Genomic DNA, 27,190 nt, shown 5'->3' with positions numbered 1-27,190 from the left:
GGCAGACATGAAGTCATGAGCAAGGCCTTTTAAACTTTGTAACACCCCTGACAAAGGAGGTTTCTTGGTGACGCTGGAGTGACTGAATAAAATGCAGCATGTGGATGAAAGCCTGCCAGCACGTGTGAAAGCTCTCCTTTGTCCTTCCTCTCTTGAAAAAAAAGCTCAACGTGTTCAAACTATGCGATATTGGCGCTCCAAAGAACTTAAAATAATGCAAAAGCAAAAGAAACCCCGGGATGAGACCTTCCAGCTTGGATTGTGTTGCTCTAGCGCCATCTAGTGGCCATTTAGCGATGTCACATAGTATAGTAGTATTATAGTTATACAGTATATGGACTTTTACCGATGATGTAACTATTTTATTTCTGGTTTGAAATAAAATACCTAAAACGTAATTTACATTGATAATTTTATTTAAACAGGGTTCACAAAATGCCATACATGCTGCTCGTTTCTTTCCTTTTCCATTATTTATATCAATCATTGCTTCATCAAATCATCATTTAGCGTTGTGTGAAGTCTAATCTGTTCTTTTTCTTGTAGCATCTTGGTATCTCTAAATTCACGTTAATGAATTGATTTTCATTCTCTTGATTGCATATCTTGAAAATCACATCTCACTCACTCACTCACTCACTCACTCACTCACTCACTCACTCACTCACTCACTCACTCACTCACTCACTCACTCACTCACTCACTTAACCCGATCACGCCAGTCACAACACACTCCTACAAAAGAATCGGTGTTTTCTGTGCTGTTCACATCTCGTCCAACAGGGGTCACCCACCGCCTCTCTAGCTGCGTCCTCCTGTGGGATGGAGCTGCCGTCCACCCCCCATTTCATCAATCTTCTATTATTCACAGTGACAAAAGAGACATCAAATGGGGAAGTGTGGGAAAACACACCAATGCATCTAGGAACACAGACACTGGTTAATGTATGCAAAGTGGGAATAAAGCAGTCCAGGCGGTGTGTGTGTGTGTGTGTGTGTGTGTGTGTGTGTGTGTGTGTGTGTGTGTGTGTGTGTGTGTGTGTGTGTGTGTGTGTGTGTGTGTGTGTGTGTGACCACTACACTTTAAACAGTAAAGTAAAAATATAATTAAACAGTCTACTCTGCAGTATTTTAAGATTATTTTCACACAGATGTGAAGGACCCACGTAACAGGAGTCGCCCAAGTGATGTCGTCCACTGGACCCTTGTAGCTTTCTGCCGTTTTCTCCAGTCGAGCAGGATCCACAGAATGCACGTGAAATGATCTGTCTTTCTCCTGGCTGGCTGCTCGCTGTTTCCCACCCAAATCAAAAGGGGCGAGTCACGGGGGGTCATGTCTGGCCAATCCTCAGGAGAATAACAGGGTCTCTGTCTGCCTCCCAAAATGGTTCTTCACCATCCCTATGGCAACAGCCAGGGACCCTGAAGGGCCCCCAGACTGGGGCGTCCGAGCAGATGCCCATAATTAACGTGGCTGTACAGAGTTGTCACTCCTGCCAGTCTGCCTCACATGGAGGGAGACCCTCTCCCAGACCTGTCAGAGGTCCACAGGGCCGGGTGAAAAATGATGGCCCCGGGGGTGGGTAGCGTCTGCCCACCGGCGTCCGCCCAGATCCTGCCTGAAGCCGGCCATCGTGCCGAAGCAGACATTAAAAGGATTTACACCCCACCATCAACTTTGTTCCTCAGAAACAGTTTGACATTTTGCATCACTCGCTCTGTCTCACGATAAATTATTATTTTTCTGTCTTGGCTGACGCGTGCGTCAGAATGGTTTTATCATAGCAGTGTTCTCGCTCACATGTCTCCATGACGCCGGCTGGCTGCATGTCTGGCTTCCACGCCTGGCTGACGACGAGACCGTCTCCCAACCCAAAGACAATCTCCCTAAGTACTGAAACAACCAGACCTTAGAAGCACCTATTAGACGTCTGCACATTCATCATTTCAGCTTTTTACAGGAGGAATGATTGCTCAAAAATAGATAATAACGCATGTGATCGCTGTAAGTAAAGCATGATGGTGCATGCTTCTAGTCTTTATTGTTCATGCTTTACAAGACGCTGCAGCTTTACAGTGAGTAGATAAAAGGACTGTAAGTTATTGGACGAGATCGTGAATGACTGACGATTTAGGGCCATTTTAAATCGATGTCTTCTCTCTCTCTGACGTGAACTAGCTCCAACCTCATATGAAGCCATAAGATGCAGCTCAAAGCCATGAAATAAACACAGTTCTGTCAATCCACCATTAAATATATTTATTACATTTTGACCATTTACAGTTTCAAAATATTACAGCATCCGCTCTTCTAAGCTTTATGATCCAGTTGATTCCCTCAAAAACTCCTCGCCCAAACGTGGTGATGAGTGGCTTCCTGCCTCCACAGGCCAACGGATCGGCGCTGATCGGGTTAAGGACACGTTTGTTGCTGTCCAGCGGGTGACACCAAAGGTCGCCCAATGCACTGTCCGCGAGCTGACGAGTTCATCAACAGCCCAGTGGTCACCGGCACACTCTGCGGCTCAGGGGGGTCAGAGGTCGGGCTCACCTCTGACCTGGCCGGCCCTCGCTGCGCTCATTACATAACAAGACGTTTCCCTCTCGCACTGATGAATCTGCTTCTCTGCAGGAGTTATGAGGGAAGCGTCTTTATGGGGTTGTTGAGCCTTTAGCGCCAAACTGAAGAGGTCTGTAAAATGGGGCGAGAGAATAAAGTATACGGGCCTGTAAATGTACAACAATGGACGCACACTGGGTCAAACACATGGTCAGACATGGTTTGTGTGCAGTCACTTTCGCTTGTAAATGTGAATATTCCTCTTTGCATTAATAAATCAAATAGCTCTCAGTAAAGTATCAGAGGACAGCAAATAATGTAGCACTGCAGAATCTACAGCATACAATAGAATTTGAACACAACTGCAATAACTTCCTGATAGCTAAGACTCGGCTTCATGATCACAGACAGAGTCGCACCGTCCAAATCGCGAGCGAGGGATTTACCCCCCCCCCCCCCCCCCAGAGGTCGTGGGATCAGCGAGCCAGACACTGTTTTATGGGGGCTCTAATGCAGGAACATGGGGAGGTGGGACGAGGCTGTCTGGGAGTGAGCCGGGCAATTATACTGTGGCTAGACACGTCCCCCTCCACATGTTATGCATGTGGGAATCTTCTGCTTCTGAAGTCATCAGACTCGGAGGCCATGTGTACGCACACCTGGCGTCGGCTGGTGGGAGCTGAAGTGAGCGCTGGTTCATATGAGCTGCAAAGTTTGTGACGATATCATTTTCTGAAAGAAGGTTCATGAAAATGTTATACTCAGTAAATAACCAGAATATGTGGAGCTCATCTCAGACAGGGTGGGAGTATTCAGTAATTAATTAATAATACTGTGGCTCTTTGCATGTAATAATAAATTGTGATTCATGATTGCTTTAATTAATTTCATTTTTCTTTTTTTTACTTTTATTAAATAAAATGTTCAACTTTTAACTTCTAAATTCTAACTAGCAGAATGATTTGTTCACATGAGAAAAACTCAGTCAACTTGAAGGGTAAGACACATAAACATATATACAAGTTATGTTAAATTTATGCCAGAAACACAAAGTTTAATAGTAACTATATGAAACTGTTAATGCAATCATTATTGTTATTAGTGATTTTTTAAAATTGTGCCCATAACTGGACTGGTGTTAGACATAACTGTATCTATCTACATATAGATAGATCTATCTATGGATACAGTCATGTACTGCCCAAATGAACAATTTCCTGCATCTTCAGTTTACACAAATTTATATAAAATAAAAGGTGTCTCTCATACAAAGACATGAAATAGGTATTTATGAAACTCTAAAACCAATACGTTTGAGTTCCAGCTGGAAGCATTAAAAAGAAAATGTATACATGGGAAAAGACAGATAGTTCACACAGCAGCCAATAATACTGAACAAATGAAACAGGAAATGAACTTTATCAAAACGTTTCACATCAGAGAAATTGCAAAAGATCAAAAAGGTTTTTTTATTTATTGCCCCACTCATTCATCTATTTCTATCTATCTATCTATCTATCTATCTATCTATCTATCTATCTATCTATCTATCTATCTATCTATCCATCCATCCATCCATCCATCCATCCATCCATCCATCTATCTATCTATCTATCTATCTATCTATCTATCTATCTATCTATCTATCTATCTATCTATCTATCTATCTATCTATCTATCTATCTATCTATCTATCTATCTATCTATGAATCAAAGGTGACAAACTCTCTCACGCCGGGAGTCGTCGTCCTTTCCGCAATTAGCCACGCGACACGCCTCCCACGGTAATGGCGGCTCGCGCTTTGAGCTTGAACTTGACCGTAGGAATGCGGCTCGTGGGAACGCAGGCTCGAGGGCGCCCTGCTCTATTCATGGCGCACAGGTCGGTGTCAGCTCTGATTATCATAAAACCCAGCCTGCTTCAAATTAAGGGACGGGCGCTCGCGCGGCTGTCTCTCTTTCACACCAGGCGGAGGAGGAATTAACAGGTCTCTGCGTGAGCCTGCTGTGGTAAGTCCGCTCTGAATGTAGACATTTTACTACTTGTACTGAACCAATAGTAAGTTATATTAGATATTTTAACTTACGTTCAGAAAAATAGGCCTGTTTTAGATTTTCTACTAACGTTTTGTAACTTTTTTGTTGACTTTGTGTGGTATAAAAATGTTCTCAATATTTGCTCATGGGCCAAAGTAAATCAATTGGACATTAATACATAAGATAATTAAATATGTCTGTCTGAATAACGTCCACTTAATTTGTTTTTTAGAGTTGTGGCACAGTAACTTTGGTCCAGTTAAAACGCCCAGAGAATTAGCAGCATGTGTGTTAGTCATGTATTTCTTTTGGTTAAAATTTGTATTGTAAACCTGATAATAATAATGTCAAATTTATAGACCTTTTTTATAGTGTATCACGTCTAATGAAATTATTTATTTTAAGAATATAGTAAAAAACAAACTAATGATGATATAAAATCTTTAGAGTGGGATTGTCAAGTCTTTTAAATCTATTGAAATCTATGATTACAGTGGGTGAAGTTGACAAACATGACAATCCAATAAAAAAGACTTAGAGTGAATAATGAAATATCTGCCCCAAATGACCAATAACAGGAAAATATAAGTCATTATAATGAAACAGACTGACAGTTTCTTTTTGATTTTTTTCCTAAAGTGTATTGTTTGAATGACTGCACATCACCATTCACTCTAGGCCAAACTTCAGCCTGATAGTGTATCTTGATTTTAAGTTGTAGTGAACTGCTTTTAATGAGGCTCGTTAGTTTTCCACTTTACACTAGATCACTCTTGTTACAAAAACAAACATTCATTCATTCATTCACATTAAAGATACACATAAAGGTACTTATGAATAAAAATAATTGATATTTTGGTTCATATTCATTTAATTCAATTGTTCTAATTTAAGTAATGACATGAAAAAACAAGAAATAGTGTTTTTAAATGACCATCATATTTAATTGTTATATTTAATAATTTGTATAAAATCTAATGAAGAAGTGCTAGACACACCCCCAGATATTTTATTAATTCCGTTTGTAATTAATAGTTTGTTTTCCACCTTGTGGAAAAGTTTTCTTATTTTTTAAGATCTAAGAATACTATAACTATAACTAAGCATAAATTAAAGGTAAGTAACTAATTAATTAACCAAGTGTTTGGGATATAACAAGTAATACCAAATGCCACAGTGTATTGTCAAATTTGTAAGAATTAAAAAAATTAAACATGTTCAAATCTTCAATTTAAAGAGACAAAAAGTCTTTAATGTATAATAATAATAATAATAATAATAATAATAATAATAATAATAATAATAATAATAATACATACATACATACATACATACATACATACATACATACATACATACATACATACATACATACATACATACATACACACACACAAACATTCAGACATACATTTTATAGACTAGAGTTCTGACTTTATAGTAAAAAACTCATTAACTAGTTTCAGTCCAAGCAAATGTGAAAAGTTTTCAGAGATGTCTTTATATAATCTTACTGTTAAATCATAATGCATAATGCAACTGTTTTATTACATTTACACAACTGCTTTCAAGTTGTTAAAATCTTTCTGAAATTAAACATTTTTAGCACAAGCTCCACAGGCTGTAATTGCATTGCATTGAGGAAATCCCTGGCTTTTTTTATTTTGAAATGCGTTGCTGTTTAAATGAAGGTGGGCCTACATCTGGGCCCTAATATGGTCTCTCGCTATATTTCTTTATATTATTGCGTATCAAGGTTGTGCAATGAACACACTTTATGGACTATACTCTAGTCGAAAACAAAATGAAGGTTACTGTAGCACGAGGTGATCTGTTGTCTTCTCACCGATGCGTGGCGCTGTTTCCTCCTGACGCCGCCTTTCTACTGTACTGTGTATTTGTCCAGTTCTCACGTGCAGCTTTTAAAAACGATGCTTGCAGCATAAGTCGATCTGATTTTATTTGTTATGAGATCGATCTGTTTCATCTACAAGTGAGAAATAGCCAGAAATAACAGTAGCATTTATTTGGCCTTTATATAAAACAAGTAGGCAGGAAAAATCTTTGCATCCAGTATGCATTATTATTATAAAATAGCTACATTTACCACGGAGTGTCTTCTTTTGTGGATACTTTATAATTTATCACATATAATCCCAAAAGAAGACAACAGCCTGGTTCATACTGTAACGTCGATCTTGAGGATCTTGTGTTTGAATCTGGGAACAGTACATGACTATAGCTCAGTCAGTCACTTTTCTAAACCAAATACTGTATTGACAATGACGTGACAGGCAGGTTTAGCTTTGTATTTTGAAAAAAACGTAACACAAATGACCAAAAATAGGCTTTAACTTTGTGGGTCGGATCTGATGGTTAGCTCACCAGTGCACGTTAAAGCTAAGAGCAGCAGGGTTTGGTCGACGTGAAGCTAATATGTATTTTACGATTAAAAAAAAACAGCAGCAAGCGTCTTTCAGGCTGCTTTCTATTCCCGTTTATTCCACCCAAATATCACAGGGTCTGTTTGACAAATGTGATAGGCCCCGAGCCGACTATTCCCTCCTTCCTTCGCCTTCCTCATCCTCCTCCTCCTCCTTCCTCCACTCGTCTCTCGCGTGGTGTGTTGCCGCAGCTCTCACACTCCTGTCTGAGCCGCTTTATCCGCTAACAGAGGATTTCTACATAGGCAAATGTCGGCTCATACAACAACTATAATGAATTAAAGAGCTGAAGAAACATCGCACTTGGATAAACGTTTGCCACGCAGGAAGCAAAGGTAGTTCTTCTCCCTCTCTCTCGAATATATATATTGAGCCTTCCTGGCAATAATAAGTCAAAAACGAACAATCTGGCATCAGTGACGTGAAATACGATTCACAAAAAAGTAGATTGTTTTAATCCAGTACATTTAAATGGAAGTAATCTTTTTTAAATTCGGCAAACGTGTGTTTGCACGATGCACGTTAATTTAAACGTTTTAAGTGTGTTGTGACCAGTGATTTTAGGAAAACGCCTAAAGCTACATCAGCCTAATTGTTGTGTTTCATTTTGCTTTTTCTTTACATTTTTACTGCTACAATTCTGTCAATGTCAAGTCAGAAAATGTAACTGATTGTTACAATAACATAATAACATACTATAAGTACAAGGCCTCTGGAGACAGAAACATTTACACAAAAGTCCCATTATTGTCTTATAATATTTATCTTATTACCACGCAAGTGAAGCATGTCAGTTAGTCTGACTTAAAGTTCATGCAAACTTCGGAATATTCAATGAGGCCATGTGCTCATGTGAGAAGTATTCATGCAGTAGTACAGAAGGAGGAGAAAGAGGAGGAGGAGGCCCCGGGCAGCGCTGCAGTGCAGAGTTCAGCGGGGAGATATTGTTGTAAGCCTGGGAAAGTGTAGCGGGGCTGACGCCAGACTCTGTTGTGCGGGGTGGGGGGAACCTCGAGGACCCCAGACCCGATTGTCATGTAAATGTCTTTCTGGCACGTTGTTGAACTTGATGTTGACTTTTTTCTCTCGCTCCTTCGTTTTGGTGAGGGGATGTGAATGAGGCTTGTGGAGAGGTGGGGAGGTTGGGGGGGTGGTAAATTTTCCTTCTCACTTGGTGGTGGGAAAATTCATCCGAGGACACACGCGCGCGCGAGCACTCACGGTTAACATAATCTAAGAATAAACAGTGAATGTGGTAAATGTCCAATAGGGATAATAACGTCACGCTTTAGGAGCAGCAGTTTATAGATAAAAACTATAAAGGTTGTAAGTATAGGACATCACCTCTGCATGAACATATTGCTTCATCATTGTGGTGTGCAAACAAATGCAATATAGGGATGCACGTGTACGCCAGTGTCTGGGTTGCGCATGCTCAGAAGGAATAAACCCTATGCATCCAATGAAAAAGAGCGTCGCCTTTATGTTAATTTTACAATATGCATTTTTTTTAAAACGTTGCAAAAGCTTCCCGCTTTTCTTCAAACCGAGACAATACTAACGCGCAACGAGGGTAAAAGTACAGGACCGCGGCAGCAGAGGCCACAGCTGATTAGATCTGCTTATAAATGACGTAGGGCAGAATAAGATTCACGCCGCAGCCTGACAGGAGAGCTGCACCTCCGCGAGGCAAACAGATTGCCCATGCGCAATAATCAGATATGTAACTGGTATCTGATGCAAGGTTCGTTTGGAAACACTGTAGCTGCCCCTGCTCACACACACACACACACACACACACACACACACACACACACACACACACACACACACACACACACACACACTGATCCCCGCACCTTTTTAAATATCCTTTCAAACTTTGGGAGATACTGAACTTTAATTCCCTTCCTTGTATCTGCCCGTGGCCCGTTTTATCAAGCGATGTGTTTATTATCGTCTTCACTATCTCATCTCCTGAGCTCAGATATCACTCATATCATAACATCACATTAGATAAGGCTGCTTATATCCTTGAAATGCCACCTGGGCTTGGCTTGACTAGGTGTTGGCCTATTCCACAGCAGGAACAGGAAACACCGAATTCCTCAGCTCGTCCCAGTAAACTAAAAAACACGACTGTTACAAATTGGTTATATATGTATAATATGGTTATATTGTAACGTACAATAATGTGAACGCAGTCCAATTAGTGGTCTTTTTGTCACTGTTCCCAAAAGCGTATTTAATCACACGCACAAAAGGAGGTAGCTGTGACCCGCAATCCTCAGTTACTGTGGACTGTGTTTTCTTTTTGTTGTTGTTGTTGTTGTTGTTGTGCTCCTAAAGCACAATTGTCCGTGTCAAATGATTATTTATTATTTTTAAATTGTAACTTTCCAGCTCTGAGCATACTGAGGTCTGTTTAAAACCAAATCTAAGATTCACGAGACTCTTATATTCCTGCAGACTCACTGTCTGCAGGAATATAAGAGAGGCTAAAGCACAAAAGGAAACACTTCTGTAAATGAGCAAACGTCTACTGACTCATTTATATTAAAACACAGCTTAGTCTGCGTCCCACGGTACGAAGACCAATACGGTGACCCGGCTGCATTTGCATCAGCTTCAGTCCGCTTTTAGAAATATTTCAGCGCCTCACTAATGAGCATGATTGGGGGAGTCAGCTTCTGATCGACACGCACCTGCATTCAACGCTCAAATTGGCTTTAATATTCTGAGACGCCCGCCTCTCTCTCTCTCTCTCTCTCTCTCTCTCTCTCTCTCTCGCTGAGGCGGAGTTTACCCCCTCTGCTCAGCGCGAGGACGCGCCGCACTTGTCAGTCGCAGCTCGTGTGTGTGAGGCAGCGGACGGCGCGCCGCCTCCGTAGGGCTCCGCAGGCGGCGGCGGACGGACGCGCCGTCGCCTCCACGCTCCCCGCTGTTTTCACTTCGCCTCCTTTCGCCGGATGCGAGCGGACACGAGAACCGGTAGAAACAGATTAACCCGAGGCGGATTTGAAATCCTTGGAGGATATTGACGGCCGTGGAGCGGAGTTAGCCTGATGTGCAAGTAAGTGGGATGTTGGCTGTATGTGGCTGGTGAAGCCCATGTGGGAAGAGGTTTAATCCCATCACGTAGAGGTGTCGTATCTTTCCTGATGGTTTCAGTCCACGGATTATTTTGCGTTTCCTTAAAATGTAAACTATAAATCAGAGACATGGTTGTGTAATACGGACAGTGGCAACTTCGGCTGTGTGTCAGGCCTGATGCTGTAGTATAATGGCAGCAGAACAATGACTTTAAAAACTACACGTAGGCCTTTACAGCCCAAAGAACTTGAAGTGATCACAGGCTTGTGATCCTTTAGCAACGAAATATCGACGATCATTTTTTTTATCTTTGGCAAAACTGCGTTTAATTCTGTTCGTGCCCCTGAAGCACGATTAAACTGGTGCACTGATACCGGGCCTGTGTGTCACAAAGTGCGCCTGGTTTCGCTCAAACCATTTCAACTTGCAATATATAAACAGACTAAATATAGAAGCTTTATTATGCTGAGCAGCTTTGTCGCTGCCCTCCCTCCATCTCTGTCTCTCTCGAAGTGTGTGCGCGCGCGCGCGCGCGCGTGTGTGTGTGCGAGGGGGCTTTCAGTGCAATGTGACCACAGGCAGACTCCCTCTCCATCCTCCCTGCTTCCACCGGAGAGGCGGCCCCTTTAAGAGACGACGGGTTAGTTTGTGTCTTTGGTTATCTAGCTGTATGAGTTTTAATTTCATAAAGCTAGAGAACCGAAAGTACGAACTGACGCCCAACACTTCGTAGCAGGGGGGGGGGGGGTCCTTCGCGCTCGGCATGGAGGAGGAGGAGGAGGAGATGATGATGATGATGCCGGGGCGGGCAGCAGCATCAGCAGCAGCAAAGGGAAGCAGGAGGCGCTGATGCTGAAGGAGCCCGAACGCCGCCGCCGATGAAGAGGAGTGGTGTTTGGTCATGAGTGGGGGGGGGGGGGGGGGGGGGCTGTGATGAATTTCGCGTCGGTTGTTTGCCTCCCGTGGATTGGTATCACCGAGGGGCGAGTAGCCTGCGTTCGGGCTCCGGGATTGGGCGTCGCGGTGATGCGAGGGCCCTGCTGAGAAGCCACCGTGGAGCCGGCGCGTAACTTTATGACATGAAGGAGTGATGCGCGTGGAAAAAAAAAAAACACGCGCGACAGCCCGAGCGCACGCTCTGCGTAGTTGCCATAACTATGTGGGTGTTATAACAGTAATATCTGGAGGGGTGAGACAGAAATAGTTAAAGGAGCCACGCGATTGGTGGATCCGCGACTCACGTGACGTTGTTGGCAGCAGCAGCACATCGCTTTATGAGATCTCACATGTCGGTGATGGGCGTCTGTAGCTCTGAGTTGGTGTAGTGTTAAATTAAGTCAGTCAAACAGTTTGAAGTAATCTCGCTGCATCCAGTGCAGAACCCGAGTCCTTCCTGTTAGAGCAGCGCAGGCTAAGTGATGTCACCTGGCTGGAAGTACCTTGACAGTAGGAGGGTGCTGTATAATTGGATGCATGTGTGCATCACAAAGCCTCAGTGGCGCATGGAGACAAAAACGCCTGAAACGCCTGACAACGACGCAGACACAGCGCGCGTGTCACAGGGTGGGTTTGTTTCTTTGCTAGCCAAGCAGAACCTGCAGGGGATAACACATCAACATCACACTGCATCAGTCACTTAAAGCGAAAGAGACCGGGCTTTGCATGAACGTCTCCAGCCTATTTCCGAGGCGCTTTCATCACTGGAGCTGAGTCCCAGTTAGACATGGCAGACGTGCTCAAATTTGTATTTCGCTGGGTGGATTATTTTTCCAGATAAGAGCAAAATAGGACATGGGCTCAGAGTTTGATCTATTCTTAGAGCCGAATCAGCGAGCCCTGGAGATGACTGAACATCCCTGAAGTCCCAGCATGCTCTATTTAGACCATGACTGACAACATTTGATGTGCGCCGTTAAACAAGAGCGCTCGCGTGGCGTGTGACTGCGCGGCTGGCGTCGCATGCGGGAGCCGGTTTACAGTGTGAGCCAGTTTGTGCGACGGGAGTTGACCTCCATGTTGTGCCTCTTGTTGGGATGCAAAGAAAGCGGGGATTAAAGTATTATGGGGTTGAGTAATCGCTATCTTTGTAATAGGTTTGCATAGATCACAGATCATTCGGAGAATCTGGCCTCTATTTTTATTCGTACACAGCATTTTTGTGCAGGATTGTATTTTAGTAGCTTAGCAACTGGGACGTTGTCCTGATAAAAACGTTGAATACCTTGAATTTTACTGTAGTTTTTCACTGATCACTATTTGGCTCAACAATTTATATTTGGGACTTTGGACAAACATGATTTACTTTACACACGACATAAAATAGATTTAACTCAGCAAAGAAGCACAATAATGAGAAGTGCATGAAAGAAAACAGACAGTATGATCAGTTTAGCAGAATGCAAGGTCAAAACACATTTATTTTTGCCTCCAGCATACATTTACCCCCACTGCTTGCTATGCAAGGCACTTATTTGTTCCCAAAATGTTTGGCGTTTAATGAATATTAGAGCTGATTGTGTCTTTCTTTTGTCTTTGAAGGAAAATGGTCCCAAGGGTTCACAGTGAGGACGTCCAGCGGACGGAGAGAGGTCTGACCCCCTACAGGTAAATATCAAAAACAACAACACATGATGAACATAGATGTGGTTCACTTCAGCCTGATGGTACCATGAGCCCCAGGTCTTTTCTTAGTCTGCCTTATATATTTTGGGCATAACAAAAAATCCATGGAGTTAAGAAAAAGGTTCAGGTCAAACTTGGAGGCCCCGGAGGCTTGAAGATAGTTTGGTTGCTTGAGTGTTTAGTGAGCCAGCGATGCTACGGCGCTGCCGGTGGATGATGTTGGTCCACGACTTGTTTGTGTTGTGTGTGTGTTGTGTGTGTGTATGTGTGTGTGGGGGTGTGAAAAGGAAGAGCAACAGGCTGAATTTTGAAATGCTGCAGATTTTGCGTTTTACATGTGAAATGTGCCCGTTGTAGTCTGAGGCGCTGTGGGAGCCACGCACTCATCGTCTTATTCAAAGGAAGCAGAACAATGAGACGTCTACCGCGTTTTTATTCGCTCACAGTATAAATGTCAGTTTATATATATACATACTGTAGACACCATGTTTAATTGTGGCATTTTCAAGTAGCAACATTTTTCTTCTGTGCCCACTATGCGTCTCTCTCTCTCTCTCTCACACACACACACACACACACACACACACACACACACACACACACACACACACACACACACACACACCTCATTCTCCCTCTCATACATTCAGCATTTTATCCCTTTACTCACTATGATCCTATTTGTCAGGTAGAGTGTGTGGTAGGTGCAGGGGAGGTGGCCGTGTAATCTTCGCTGCGGTTCTTTATCCCGTTAGCGGAGCGCAGGCGTGCGGCTCACCAGAGGTTTGGGACCTGCTCACGTGGAAAGGGAGCGTTTGGGTGGCTCTGTCTTTTCTCGCCCCAAATACCGTGACGAGGCCGCCTTTCCCCCGCTCCGAGGTGTCCTGATTGTTGTGAACTAAGTGCGGGTTTGCATGCATAATGCGGCGGCGGCAGCATTGGGTTAGAATGCCTGAAAGGTGAAGCCAATTTCCAAGGAAGCCTAATGGTGAGATGGTGATTTTAGCGAGAGGCGCCCTCACATTTAATTTTACAATTCTCTCACAGAAGCTGATGCTGGAGTTATCTCAGAAAAGACAGAAAGAGAAACATTCCCAGTTTTAAGGTGGACAATATGTTCCCTCCAATTCCTCCTAAAATAGTTGAGCTTTAGGAATTAAACAATAAGTACATATTGTTAGCAAGGTCAAATCTGTATGGTTCCACAGCCCTGAAGCTCAATAGAAAGCTCAGTTATTCAAATTTACTACAGAGTTCTTTGAGTCGCCCAGATTTTCCCAAGCTTTATATTAGCATATGCAAGGACCGGCCTGTGCTGCTGTTTTCTAAAGTGGATGTAAATTATAACCTCAGTATTATACAGGCTGATAGGAGATAAATCTCTGCAGTAATGCATTGCAGCGGACGGGGTTGGGGGGGGGTTGTCAATGGGTTGAAGGGTGTGTGTGTGTGTGTGTGTGTGTGTGTGTGTGTGTGTGTGTGTGTGTGTGTGTGTGTGTGTGTGTGTGTGTGTGTGTGTGGATAAAGTACTGTACAATAGCCCGTGGCAGATGGAATACAGACTCAATAATAGTCATGCTAAACTGTGGTTTCTCTTGATTTAGTTTCTTCAGATTTTCTGACGCGTCCCCACAAAGCGAATGTGAAATTTGTACAATGAGCGGCACGAAAACAGAAAAACGGAGATTGTCGAAATGTCTGTGAAACGCTGCTGGAAGTGTGCACACATCATTTTAAAACAAATATTAACACAGGGAGATTACTAAGTCGAAATTTGCACTTGTGCGGTCCAAAAGGCTGAGGGGCTTCAGGCCTCACGAACACAGTGAAGATCTCTTTGGAATCCTTATGCAAACTAGTCCCTGAATAATGAGATGTATTTATGAACGGCTGGGAAGGGGGTCCCGCTTTTGAAAGGCAGTAGGCCGGAGCCTGAATGGGATAGAAGGAGGAGGGGGGGGGGGTCTGCATAAGGGGGAACGGGTATGTGTGCGGTGGGGGTACGGAGCCCCCCAACAGTCCAGGCCTCAGCCGAGGCAGCTGTGAAAAGGGGTCCCGTCTTTTTCCCACGCCCAGCAAGACACGAAACAGTGCCGCAGCTCGCCAGGGTCAAGTCCCATCGCTAATATATACACGCATACATACACACACATAGAGGGAGAGATGTGTGTGGAGAACCTGTGCAAATTAACAAGCTGTCTGGGAAACTCTGTGACACGGGGACACCTGCTATTCTCCCAGAATGCTTTGCACTCCAATCAGGGGCCACTGGGCTTGATGGGACAACAATTAGGTCATAACTTCACCTTGAACTTAAAACTCTGTTGTGAATTAAAGAGTTTTTTCCCCTTTGTTGTAAGACACAGCCTTTTTTAAGTGCTATATTTAAAATATTTTGTATTTTATTTTTACATACTTTAATAAGTACTGCCCCTGTTTGAAAAGTGTCAGTTTAGTTCATTTGAATGTTTAAGATGGAAACCGTGCAGCAGCTGTTGATGATGTGTCCATGCACTCGTCCTGGAGCAGAGACAAACTTGGCCTTGTGCTTGATCTGAGACCCAAACTGTCAACTTGGCATTGTCTGTGTCCACACACACACACACTCACACACACACACACACACACTGAGCCTGCTTCAGGGACACACAAAAGAAAATTAGACACGAGATGGAGGATGCTTGAAGAAATAGCATGAAATACATGAATGTTTTGGAGCTGAACTCTCAGTGTGACCCTCTTTCCATCGCGAACGGGAGGAATGACGCTTAGGACAGAGAAAACTGATTTTTATTCCATTTCAAAACAAATGAAGGACCTCAGTGCCTGCCGCGTTCATTTTTGGGCCGTTTAATCGATCGTTCACATTTAAAACCTGCAGGTTTGTCAAACCACGGCAGCAGCTGCTCTTTTAGCGCCGTCCCCGTGGAGCTGGTGTCACACCCATCCATTGCCTCTATCTCCCTCTAGATACTGGCACACCAATCACATCGGTGCAGCACTCTGTTCCCTCCCCGTTCCCCTCCATCGCTACATCCGAGATACATAGCGGTGTCACACTAATTCATTTCCCCCTGCCTCCTTGAGCTCCCAGCTTAAATTCCACACTATGAAAGACACGCCTGATATCTTTCTGAATATATTAGTAGGCATCCTCTATTGTTTTTCTTTGCCTGTCGCTGCTTCTCTACCGCTTTCTCCCGCCTTTGTTACCGCGTTCCCTCCTATTCAGATGAGTTTCAAATAGAGAGGGGGACCTTTCTAATTAGCTCTGTAAAGATGCTTTGTTGTGGTCAGTGTGGCCACCAGTGTGTGCATTGAGAGGGGATGTGTGACAGCTAGTGTTAGCATTGAGACAGTGTGTATGGGCCCTTAATGAGGTTTGTTAGCAGAGTGTGTATCCTGCTGTTTGAATACACCCTCAGCAGCCTTTGAAGGAACAGAGATGAAGAGAGAGAAGCGGGCGAGAGGAGTCTGTCGCCGAGGCGGGTTGCAGAATGCAGATGATGCATTATGCTCCGTGCGGTTTCCATTCGAGCAGGAGATGAGGTCGAGAGCGTCGCCTTACCTGCGCGCCGCCGCCGAGACTGTGGGAAACGCGGAGGTCACCGCGCTCGTCGGCTGTTGACGGGGGATTTTCCACCACCTCCGGAATTAGACGCGAACTCCAATAAACCCGCAGCGAAACAGATAAGCTGGAGCTTGGAAACACCGGCCCCAAAATCCGCCCGGCGGTTTAGCATGGGAGAAGGTGAAAGGGGCTTGGAAGACACGTTTGAAAACTCTGATAACAGTTTTGTGGTGAATGAAAGGCCCGACGCAGGGAGAGACACTCATTCGGATTATCATTCATTATTATGTGGTAGTCAGCTCTGTATAGAAAACGAAAAAAACAGAATGGATATTTGATTTAACTCCTAAAATCATTAATTCTATATTCACCACGAACGCAATGGTTAAAATAATAGACAGTCAGCGGCTATATATTAAAATGCCGCCTAAACGCCGGCGAGGTGTGACCGTTGGTGGCGGAAGCATAAGGAAGATTAGCGATGGCTGGAAACAGACGAGAGCCAGTGGTGAGAGGAAGAAAAAAAAAAAATAGGTTGGGAAATGAGGGATTGTATGGAGCCAAAGAGCCAACCTGCTGTGCCTGCCTGCTGCCTCAGAGATTGTAAACTGTCACTCAGGATGCAGACAGACAAGCAAGACAGACATCATTTGCCCGTATTACCTTATACTGCTGAAGCTGTCACCCATCCAGCCTCCCCGTCTCCTCCTCTCCCCTTCTTCCCTCATCCGTGTGCATATGAACTCCCTGATCTATTTCCTCTATCCTTTTTTTTTTTTTTTTTGGATGAAATGAGTCAGCTGGCAGTACGCGCTCGCCTCTCATTGTTCATTGGTTCGTTGCCTCTCCATAGGAGGTAGAGAGTGTTTGGGCTCTTTTCCCCCGTTTTACCAGTTTACCAGTGTAATCCTTTACCCTGCCACAATGGGCTCGCACTCCAGCCACAGGACTCGATTAGGCTCCCAGAGAGACACAGGATCTCCATAAACATTCTCCAGCTACCCCGTTCCCCCCTCGTCACCACCTACACCTGCAGCCTCAAACACAACTCAACCCATAGCTTCCTTTATACATTTTAAGCAGAACCCCCCTTTGTTTCACCAGAGGAGATTTTACCTGTCTGGAGAACGAAAGTAGAATAAAAGCCAAACACTTACATTACCACCGGCTTGTTAACGCCGTCATTTTCACTCCCAAAACAGTTTTTCTTTACCGCCGCAGACTAAAGTGTGTAACAAGCGGCTGCGTGCGGGCAAACGCTTGTTATATGGTTTTCAGAGGAGCAGTAAAGATGCTCAGAAAACGCTGAAGCCACTGGAGGATGCGGTTTGTCCTTTCTGCAATCACCACGCTGTTAAATGCAGTCTGAAGCACATGTAGTGGTGCATTCAGGCGCTTGTTTACGTGAGCGTTACTTTTGTGTGGGACACAGATGGGAAACATTGCGGTTGCAATACACAGAATGTAAAGCCGGCGTCTCATTATTCTTATCCCGTATTTTTATGTGGTCTTTATCCACTTATCACTTGTGTTTAATTAAAAACGTGACAGTAGTTGAGATGTTACAGTAAAAGTCAACGTTGCTTATTTTATACTTCAGTAATAAACAAGTAAAAAAAAACAAGACGAGTTCCAGAACAAATTAATAAATTAAAGCAGGAAGAGCTTGTTCCAGATATGAACCAATCAGACGTGGCTGTTTGTGTGTCCTAAATAAAATCACCTACCACTTTATTATTATTGGTAAATTAAGAACTACAAAATTTATATTTGTATTATTTTTAATTACCAGCATAATATTCCATTGTTCCCTTTCGCTCCCTTTTAACCAACCTTTGAATTTTCCATTAAAAAATAATAAGACGGCAGACCAGACATTAGCTCCACATTAACCATATGTAGCAAACGTGTTAACAGATGTTAGAATAATGATCCTGCCTGTTACTGGATGTCCATAAAACATGTATTGAAGGTTGTTGTTGCCGCTTAAGTCTAAAGCCGTGAGTGACAGGGCTCCTCTCGCTTTTCCTTCCTCCCTCCCGCCTCACACACAAGCATATCTCCCGTCCGTCTCTCTCCCTCCTCTCGCCCCTTCCCCCCATCCATCCCTCTCTTTCCATCTTGATAATGCGGTTCTTTTCTTGCTCCCTGAGTGGAGGGCTGCCCTGAACCAACATTGTCCCCCACGCCGGTTCTAGTGGGGGGGCCCTATTGTGTGTGAAGGAATGCCGAGTTAACACCCATGTCTGCGCCCTCTCAATGGGCGCATTGTGTCTGAATCTTCCTTCAGCTCACCCAATCTCACCCCATGTCACTACCCCGCTCAGGTCAAGCTAGGGGCTCCCCATTAAAAGACGGACCCACGCACATAACGGCAAACTCAAAATTCGAAACAGACGTGACCTCGAGCATTTTCTGTGTCTTGTTCGTTTTCCAGCCGTCCACGCTGAGCTGAAAATGTCTCAGGCACTGGGTTTGGCAGAAATGGGGCCAGTGGGCCTTTGGTAAAGATGGAGGCCCCTGAAATGGATCATGAAAGAATTGCTGGTATTAGCATGATAACAGGATGCTTCAGTCTGAGAATGTGTCGCAGTGAAGGAGACATCAAAACTGTTTGATCAGCGTGAACTAATGTTTCTCGTTACTCTGATTAATCTCCATATTATTTTCGAATATAGGTTATGTGTAATGATTTTAACATGAATGACTTGTATTTGCGGTCGTACATTGCAAAATATGAGCAGAGTTGGATGTTCCAGTGTTTCATACATAATGCTGAGCATTTTTATTTGTTTCTGTATAGCAACGTTCGCCTTAGGGCAGGTTACAAAAGAGCAAGTTGGCGTTTTCTTCCCACATATTTTTAATCAAAGTGTTAGTGTTTACATTTGCATTTGCATTGAGCAGAGGGATGGTGAATGCCAAAGGTGAGATTTTGAAAAACACTCCCTATTTTCCCTTTTTCAGATGGAAACAAGGGTGGGTGGTTGGAAGGCTGAATAAAGGATGGTAGATGACTGAACTCAGAGACCCAGCGCAGCTCAGCATCATTGCCATGGGCTCTTGTCTTCCTCCTCGCCTCCCGTGGCCTGTGCCTCCATCTAAGGGTCCAGCAGAGCCAGCGAAGCCCAGGATAGGGGATAGTGAGTGGGCCGGCAAGGATGGAGAAGGTCCCCGGAGGCTAGAAGCACCTCTGGATCTACGAGCGTGCAGGAGAAATCAATATGAAACACAGATCCTGCCCAACTCTGAGTGGGGTTTCCTGTGTTAGTCCGTGGCCCGAGGGCCCGCAGACCTCAAAAGGACAGGCCCTGCGTGGCCCTCTCAGCTGCAGCCTGAGCTCCAGGACCACAAGTCCCACTCTCCACTGGCTGTGTGTGGTTCTGCTGAAGGGGAGGTCTCCTCAAATAATACCCAGAGTGTTGAAAGAATGCCGAGAGCAATATTTCTCTCTCTTGCTTTTTTTCCCTTCATAAGATTGACGTATCCTGCACCTTCTGCCTCTGGCTATTTAAAAAACAGTTTGGGAGCTCTTCTTTTTACTCATTCTCCATCCTCAGCTCGCCTGTTGTTTATTCCCCAACCAGTTTTTACATTTGACAAAGAGACAGTAGGATCTTTATTTTCTCCTCCGCGCTTGGGCTGCTGTTACTATGGTGAGCCGTAGACGTGCTTGCTCGAACCAGAAACGCACGCAGCTGCAGGACGAACTTTTTCTTTTTTTTCTTGGTGGCTTTTTTTTTTTTTTTTTTTTTTGTAATTGACTTTCAAAATGACTGAGCAGAGAGACCTCCCCACCTCGTAGTGGCGATGGTAAAATGGCAAGTATATCTCTTCTTAGCACTCCACATTTTCCACTCCATGAGCGACCCTGAATGTGCTCTCATTACCTCATTCATTGGCTAAAACGCTGCGCGTGAGAGACTAACCTGGCGTCCTGTCGGCTCATGAAGAGATGATCTTGGTGCTGAGTGTGGCTGTAATAATATATCTTAAACGTTAGAGAAAAGTTGGAATTTAGCAGGTTAATTTGAATGTTTTGACTGATCCGTTGCTCCGATCTGAAGATATGAGACATCCATCTATGCATTATCTACATCTGTGTGTGTGTGTGTAATTGGACTGTATTTGCTTGGCCTTGAGTGTTTGCCAGCATACGTCTGCTCTCAAACCGCCAGCGCTGTCACAGCAATGCCGCGCGGTTCTTCCCATCCAGATGGGCACCGCTTCAGACAAAATGGCCACCAGCCTTTCCCCCTGCCAAAGATGGCGGGCGCGTTGCTTCCCTGCCATCTGTCTGTCCGTTAGCTGTTGTCGAATGCAAATCCGGGCTAATTGCATTTGCATAACCTCCAAGCATGGCGTCGGCGCCGTGCGCCGGTAATTGCCGGCGTGCGTGCGTGCGGCATCGCGGCGAAGCCGAGCGCGGCGGGACGTCGCGTGGCGAACGAGCGGGTCGCATCTTTGCCTCTTTGTGGTGCGAGTGTTTGCGAGATCAAGAGTCTGGGCTCCCGGTGCCATATGGTGCGCGTGTTTGCATGTGATACTGCTGCATGCAAATGTGTCACTGTACAGGAGATTAAGCCAAGCCCCCTTTTTTTTTTAAATCAGATAGTCACGCATGCCCACTCACTCATTTTTTACACCCAGATATACATAATGCGCCGATGAAAGCATTAAGCAAACAGAGAAGCTCCGACATGCACACAGACTCTAATTAAGAAGGGAACCATAGGCCCAACAAACTCCAGACAGGCAGACCATAATAGTCTCATTTTCATGCACATGGGTGTCTGGTTGCCATGGCACTGAACAAATCGTAGGGTGTCTGATTTTTGCAGCATATGAAATATAGGCGGCATCACAAAATTGCTGCCTGCAGAGGACTTTGAAGTATGATGTGAATGCAGTTTCCCTAAGAAGACACCAGTTAGAGACAAATGAGGAGGAACTCAACGACTCCTCGTCTGTCTGAGACCTGTGACGAACACCTTGCACAGAATATGAAACAACGCTCTGATCTCAGGCGACGGTATAATAATATTTGCAGCCGCTGAGCGCTTTGTGTAAATGACTGCTTCATGTTTATGCAGCGCACGGCGGCATCGCGTTGCATTTTGTGGTCGTGTGTGACTGAGCAGGTCTCGTTTTTATTGGGGGGCTTTAATTTGCGCGCTGTCAGAGAACAGAGCTGCTGGGCAACAATGCACCGTGCGTATTTGCATTCGCCCGTCGGGGCAGCTGTACAGTCAGGTCTACTGTGGGCAGCAAAATGGCGGTCACGCGAATCACAGGGTCCGTCTGCCGGCCGTGGGAGCGGAGGGGGAGAGGAGAGAGACGGCGGTGGGGGAGTGGAGGGTGCTTGCTGGGTTTTGGGGTGTCTGGTTCGAGGGAGTGAGAGGGTTGCGAGGTCTAGACAGTGGGGTGGGGGGTCGTTCAGAGTGGGAAGATGGAATAGAGGGGTGGTGGCGGAGAGGTTATTATTTAGGAAGGGGGGCGTCTGGTTTTAGGAGGACCCATTAATGAGGGGCTGGTGGAGGGAGGGGAGGGGGGGGGGCAGTTTGTCTGCATTTGTGAACATGTGTCTCGCCCATTTGCATAAAGCAACGAGGGCGCCCGTATGCCGAGCGGCGGGACGGACTCAGCCTCAGCGCTCTGCACCCGTCCACGTGCGACCGCCACCATTATCGCCCCCCGTTTCTCACAGCAGCCGTTGGACAGCTAACGCTGAAGCCTCGCCGCTAGCCGCGTCGCCGCTCCTGGCGCTGCCAGCCAATGGGGGGGGGGGGCGGAGGAGCTGCTTGCAGCCAATGGCAGGGCGTCAGGAAGAGGAAGGGAAGGCGAGGGGAGTTGTGAGTTTACCCTTGGTGTGCTGGGGAGGAAAGTCAAACCAAAACAAGGGTCGGGGCCCAATGTTAGCGCTCCAGGGTGACGCGAAAGTAGCAAGTCAGAATGGGGGTTCGTGAGATATTTAACACCAGTTTGAGGGGGAATCGAGGCATTAACTCATCCGAAATGAACTGAGGACGGTGTAGATCTCCGTCCAGTGCCGGAGGTCTGAGCTCAGAGCGTGGGAACACGGGGGGGAGCATATGCAGAGCAGGCGGCGGCCGGCGAGACAGCCTTGACGGCATGAATGTCGAGGCAGGTGAACGAGGACCCTAGGGTTCACGGGTCAAGGCCAGCCGAGGGGCTGTCTGGCCCGCCAGTGTGCGCGCGGGATGCTAATGAAGCCGCCGGGCCGCTTGATTAGCGCCGCCGCCTATTGTTGGCCCAGTCTGGTGGTCGAGAGGCGACCAGACTGGGTGAAGAGCTCCCACGTCGTCCCGCGGCGGCGGCGCGGCGGCAGACGGGCGGTGTGCAGTCAGACCACCCCTGCTGGTGTCTGGGAGCTGCTGGTCCCCACGGCTCCGCTCTGAGCCACACGCTGCCTTTGTTTCGCCGCCGATTGATGGCATCTTTGCACAAGGCCTCCGCCTTTTCATGGTGGAGAAAGCTGGTTGTTTGGAGCTGTGGTTTATTTCCCTCTGATCAAACTCCTCTTTCTCGTATGTCAGTTTTTCTTTCACTGAGCACTTTAACATTCTTCATCATTATGGAACCATTCTAGTTCCACTAATGTTCAAGAGGAGAAATAATATTATTATAATATTAAACCCCCAGACTCAATCATTAGTGGCATGATAAACATGAGCACTTTAGTTTACTTCAGTGAGTCTAACGCTCCATGTTGATTGCATGCAGTGTCTTTAACAGGATAAGTCCTTCACGTCCCATCACAAAGCTCCAAACATGAAGATGCATAACTTCTGGTGTCCCTTTAAGAGAGAGAGAGCATTACCTCATCAGGAGCTGTGTAAAGGAAGGAAGTGAGTGAATGGGTGAAGGACCGCAGTGCTAACTCTCCCTGCTCCTTTATGCTTGTGGGTGCAGGCTTCATTAGCTCCACAGAAAGGGACGGCTCCCTCCCAGTCCCCTCAATAGCCCCATAGACCTGTCTCACTGGCACAGGCTGTGTGTGTGTGTGTGTGTGTGTGTGTGTGTGTGTGTGTGTGTGTGTGTGTGTGTGTGTGTGTGTGTGTGTGTGTGTGTGTGTGTGTGTGTGTGTGCGTGCGCGCCCCACACGTTTTGTATGTGTGTTGCCGAAGCATTCACACAGCACCAGGCCTCATAGTTTCTCACTCATGCCTAAAGGAAGCCGGGCATTGACACTTTATTGAGACTCGCATTTCTCTCTCGCTCTTTGTCCCTCGTTCTCACATTTTCTCTCGCATGCTTTTCACCGGTCTGGATTTCAATTTTTTTTCCCTCGCTGATTTCTTATTCTGCTGCTTTACTAATATCTGCCTCAGAACTTTTACAGAACTGGGCATTCAGAAATAGCCAATATGCTGCATTAGACTCAGATTGTTGGTCCCAGCAGATTTTTTTTTCTCTTTATGTTTTGTGTTTCAGGTACTTAACCTCTTTGACTTATTCTTTTTTCTTTAATTCAAGGCACTTTCATACAAAGCACATGTTCAAAGGTGGCTCTTCCTTGTGAAAATGTAACATGATTTCAGTTCCTTCTTCCAAATCCAGTGGTTCCTGAGCAACTGAGAATTCTCCTTTCAAATATAATTTGCAACTATCTGTTGTGTAACTGTGATGGACAGCTTGAGCAGTGCAGTCTAAACTATTTTTCCTTTCATTAAGACATTTTGTGACAGCCACGGCGCTTGGAGCCGCTCTGAGAATAAACGTGACATGATTTGAATAACAATCCGGAGACGGATCCGGAGATGCAGCTGGGCTTTCCGTCAGGCAGTGAGCTCAGGCAGCTACCGGGGTCCTCGCCACCGAGGGGGAGGAGACGTGTACGTAGGCAAAGGTGCTGGAAGGCGGCACGCTAGCAGAGATGATTAGCACGTGCTAGCGCCGTCGCTTGCCCTGGTAATGCTGCGTTAATGAGCCCACTGTGCATCAGACGCTCACCAGTCAGCACTTGTCAAATCTTTACGTGTCACACAATTATTTCCACAACCCAGAACTAAACAGAAGGCGATGATATGATACCTGCCAGTGATTAGCTGCTCTTTAATTATTGATTTCCAGTGGAGTCTAGGTCACATCTCTTGGGCTTCAGAACTCGAGTGAAAGTAGAGTCAGGGAAACTTTGTTATACCCGGAGAGAAATGCAAGCTTTGACTCAGAAATAGCAGCCTTGATAGTGAAGGAGAGAGAGAGAGATAGAGAGAGAGAGGAGAGAGAGAGAGAGAGGGAGGAATGGAGGTACAATACTGTGGCCTGGTTTGTGGTTCCAGTGGGATAGAGACACACTCGCATTTCCCCTGCAAAATGAGATAGGATGAGCTGTTTTAACACACACACACACACACACACACACACACACACACACACACACACACACACACACACACACACACACACACACATGCACACCTTGTTCCCTCTTTCCAAGTGAGCCAGCACTAGATTCGTGCAGCTTTGTTGTCGAGGCAGCAGGAAACTTATTGTCCCAGATTTAAAGCGAACCTCCTTCACACATGCAGCAGTTCACCCCTCATTTAACTGACTGTTCCACTCCAACTAAAACAATGTCAATTAACAATAATTGGCATCAAATGTGACTAGTGTGTGTCAAATATGCAGTAAACTTTCCAAGCATGTGTACATGCGTGTATGTAACAGACAGCCTGACCTCTGACCTTATCCTGCTGTGACGCTTTTCATTCCCATAGGCTGGGGGCTGCATTTGTATCTGTACACACACACACACACACACACACACACACACACACACACACACACACACACACACACACACACACACACACGCAGTACTGGCTCTATTGGTATAGCTGTCGCTCGGCCACCCATTCAGGGCTCAGTCACGGCCACTTAGAGCGCAGCAGACTCAGGGATTCAGACGAGCTGTGATCCAATGACATGTATTTATAATGAGGGGGCTGCGGGGACGTCTTTGTTGGACGGACACAATGTCAGGCGAAGGGTGTGCGTGTGTATTGGGGAGGGGTTAAATACAAAAATAGAGGAAGTTGAAGGAAAGAGTCCTGCATCAAACACACACATTGGCAAAAACTTGGATATTTTTCATATTCAGACCTCTCCTGGTTTCAGTGTGTTGGATAAAATACCAAAGCTGAAACTAGAGGCGGCTTAAGGCTGAGCGACGTCTCTCTATATAATAGGCCATTAAACGTTTCATTTGACCGATAACCTTATGTTGATGTGCTTATATTTTATAGAAGTAGTTACTGTAAGATGTGTAACCTGTGGCCTGTTGTTTGTTTAAGTTGCAGGTTTGGAGCTTAGACAGTTTCTGCATCACTGTCTCTTTTCAAGACAGGTTTTTACGAAATAAAGTCTCTTAAAGAAATTCAATCAAGTCAAACTGTTCATCAAGGACAGGGTTTTGAAAGAAAAAACATTTTTCACATTTTTATTTATTGTGCTAAAAAAGACATGACCATTTTAATGATCGACTCATGTCTGGTCTTCTATAATTGTGACCTAGTTTCAGAGTCACAGTAATGGAAAATCTCCAAACTCCTCCTCACTCCTGCTTTCAATAAAAGCAGAATTTCAAATTATTCCTCTAATATATTTACACACATTAACAGATTACAGGACTGCTCTGCTAGTCTCTGCATATTTTAGTGTGTTGCTGGGGCAGCATGTGTTGGAGAGCCCATAAGAGCCCTATAGCCTCCAAAGAGCCCCTCATAGTTGACCCGTGTCTGAAACCATGTCTGTCCAGGGACTCTAGTCCTTCCTTCTCCTCAAAGCCCCCACACACCTTGATTTTCACTCTTTATCACTTTGTAATGTTTGAACATCAGTAGATCTCAGACCTCTTCGTCTTAAGGGGATCTAGGTTTTATAATGTGTGAAAGTCAGTCCTTTCCCTGGTTGTCATTAATGATTGTGATTAAAATCTGGCCATATTAGGATTAACTACTTTATCTGTGATGGTCGGATCCTTATCTTGATCAGTCGTGACGATGCAAAACCAGACAGAAGTGTGTCTGCAACGTGTGCTTGTATGTCTGTGTGTGTCTTTTCCCATGGGCACAATTGTGGGGTTCACTGCCGACTGTGTGTCCTCTTGACGCTACAGACTTTAGAGGTCAGAGGTGCACGAGTGTCGGCTGAAACACAGACAGATATCGGTAGAGGAGGGGGTCCCCTCTGCTGTGTCAGTTTAGTGATGTGACGTACATACGATTCAGTAGAGGAGGCGATGGCCCTTCTTAAAAAAACACAACCATTAGATTTTATTCTCTGCCCAACGTTTGTCACTAATTACCTGTTGTCTTGTTTCTTAACAGACCGACGGTGCTCTGGAAAATTACAGATCAGCAGAACAGCACTTGCCTGAAGAAAACACGTTTTTGTGTTGACTTGACTTGAAATATGTTTTTTTTTTCTTATTCCGCTGTGCCTTAAAATGCTGTGCCTTAAAACAAGAATGTATTTAAAGTTTTACTGAGAAATAATATAATCAAATACATATCAAATAAAATTAATACTTTATTTTTCTGAATTTATGAATAAATGATGATGTTTATTGTGGGACATGTGAAACCATGAGGATTAAAATGCTGTGTCTGATGTTCTATACTTGTAACAAATTTATAATGAAAATATGTTTTTAATGTATTTTTTTATTGACAATGAGAAGACTGATCACTTAAAGTGTGTTTAAGTGGAATAGGATGAAGGAAATGTGTTTTTCAGTGAGTGTATGCTTTGGCGCGTTGTGGATGTTTAAATATTCTGTCATGTGGTCAATAAAGATGACATTTACATTCATTCTGATCTCCAGTGTCTTCTCTTTTC

At 45.0% G+C, this 27,190-nt stretch overlaps 1 long non-coding RNA gene across 1 annotated transcript; it reads left to right on the top strand.

The window, feature by feature from the left end:
- The first annotated feature begins 9,822 nt into the window (after nucleotides 1–9,822).
- On the top strand, nucleotides 9,823–27,163 carry LOC114844427 (uncharacterized). Its single transcript, XR_003783728.3, has 3 exons — nucleotides 9,823–10,114; nucleotides 12,673–12,738; nucleotides 26,680–27,163. It is a non-coding gene; the product is annotated as an uncharacterized LOC114844427 (long non-coding RNA).
- The last annotated feature ends 27 nt before the right edge of the window (nucleotides 27,164–27,190 follow it).

This window comes from Betta splendens, chromosome 17, assembly GCF_900634795.4.
Source record: "Betta splendens chromosome 17, fBetSpl5.4, whole genome shotgun sequence".
In the NCBI taxonomy this organism is placed as follows: Eukaryota; Metazoa; Chordata; class Actinopteri; order Anabantiformes; family Osphronemidae; genus Betta; species Betta splendens.
Note: the sequence above shows the minus strand (reverse complement) of the source record. Positions and strands in the feature narration are given on the sequence as shown.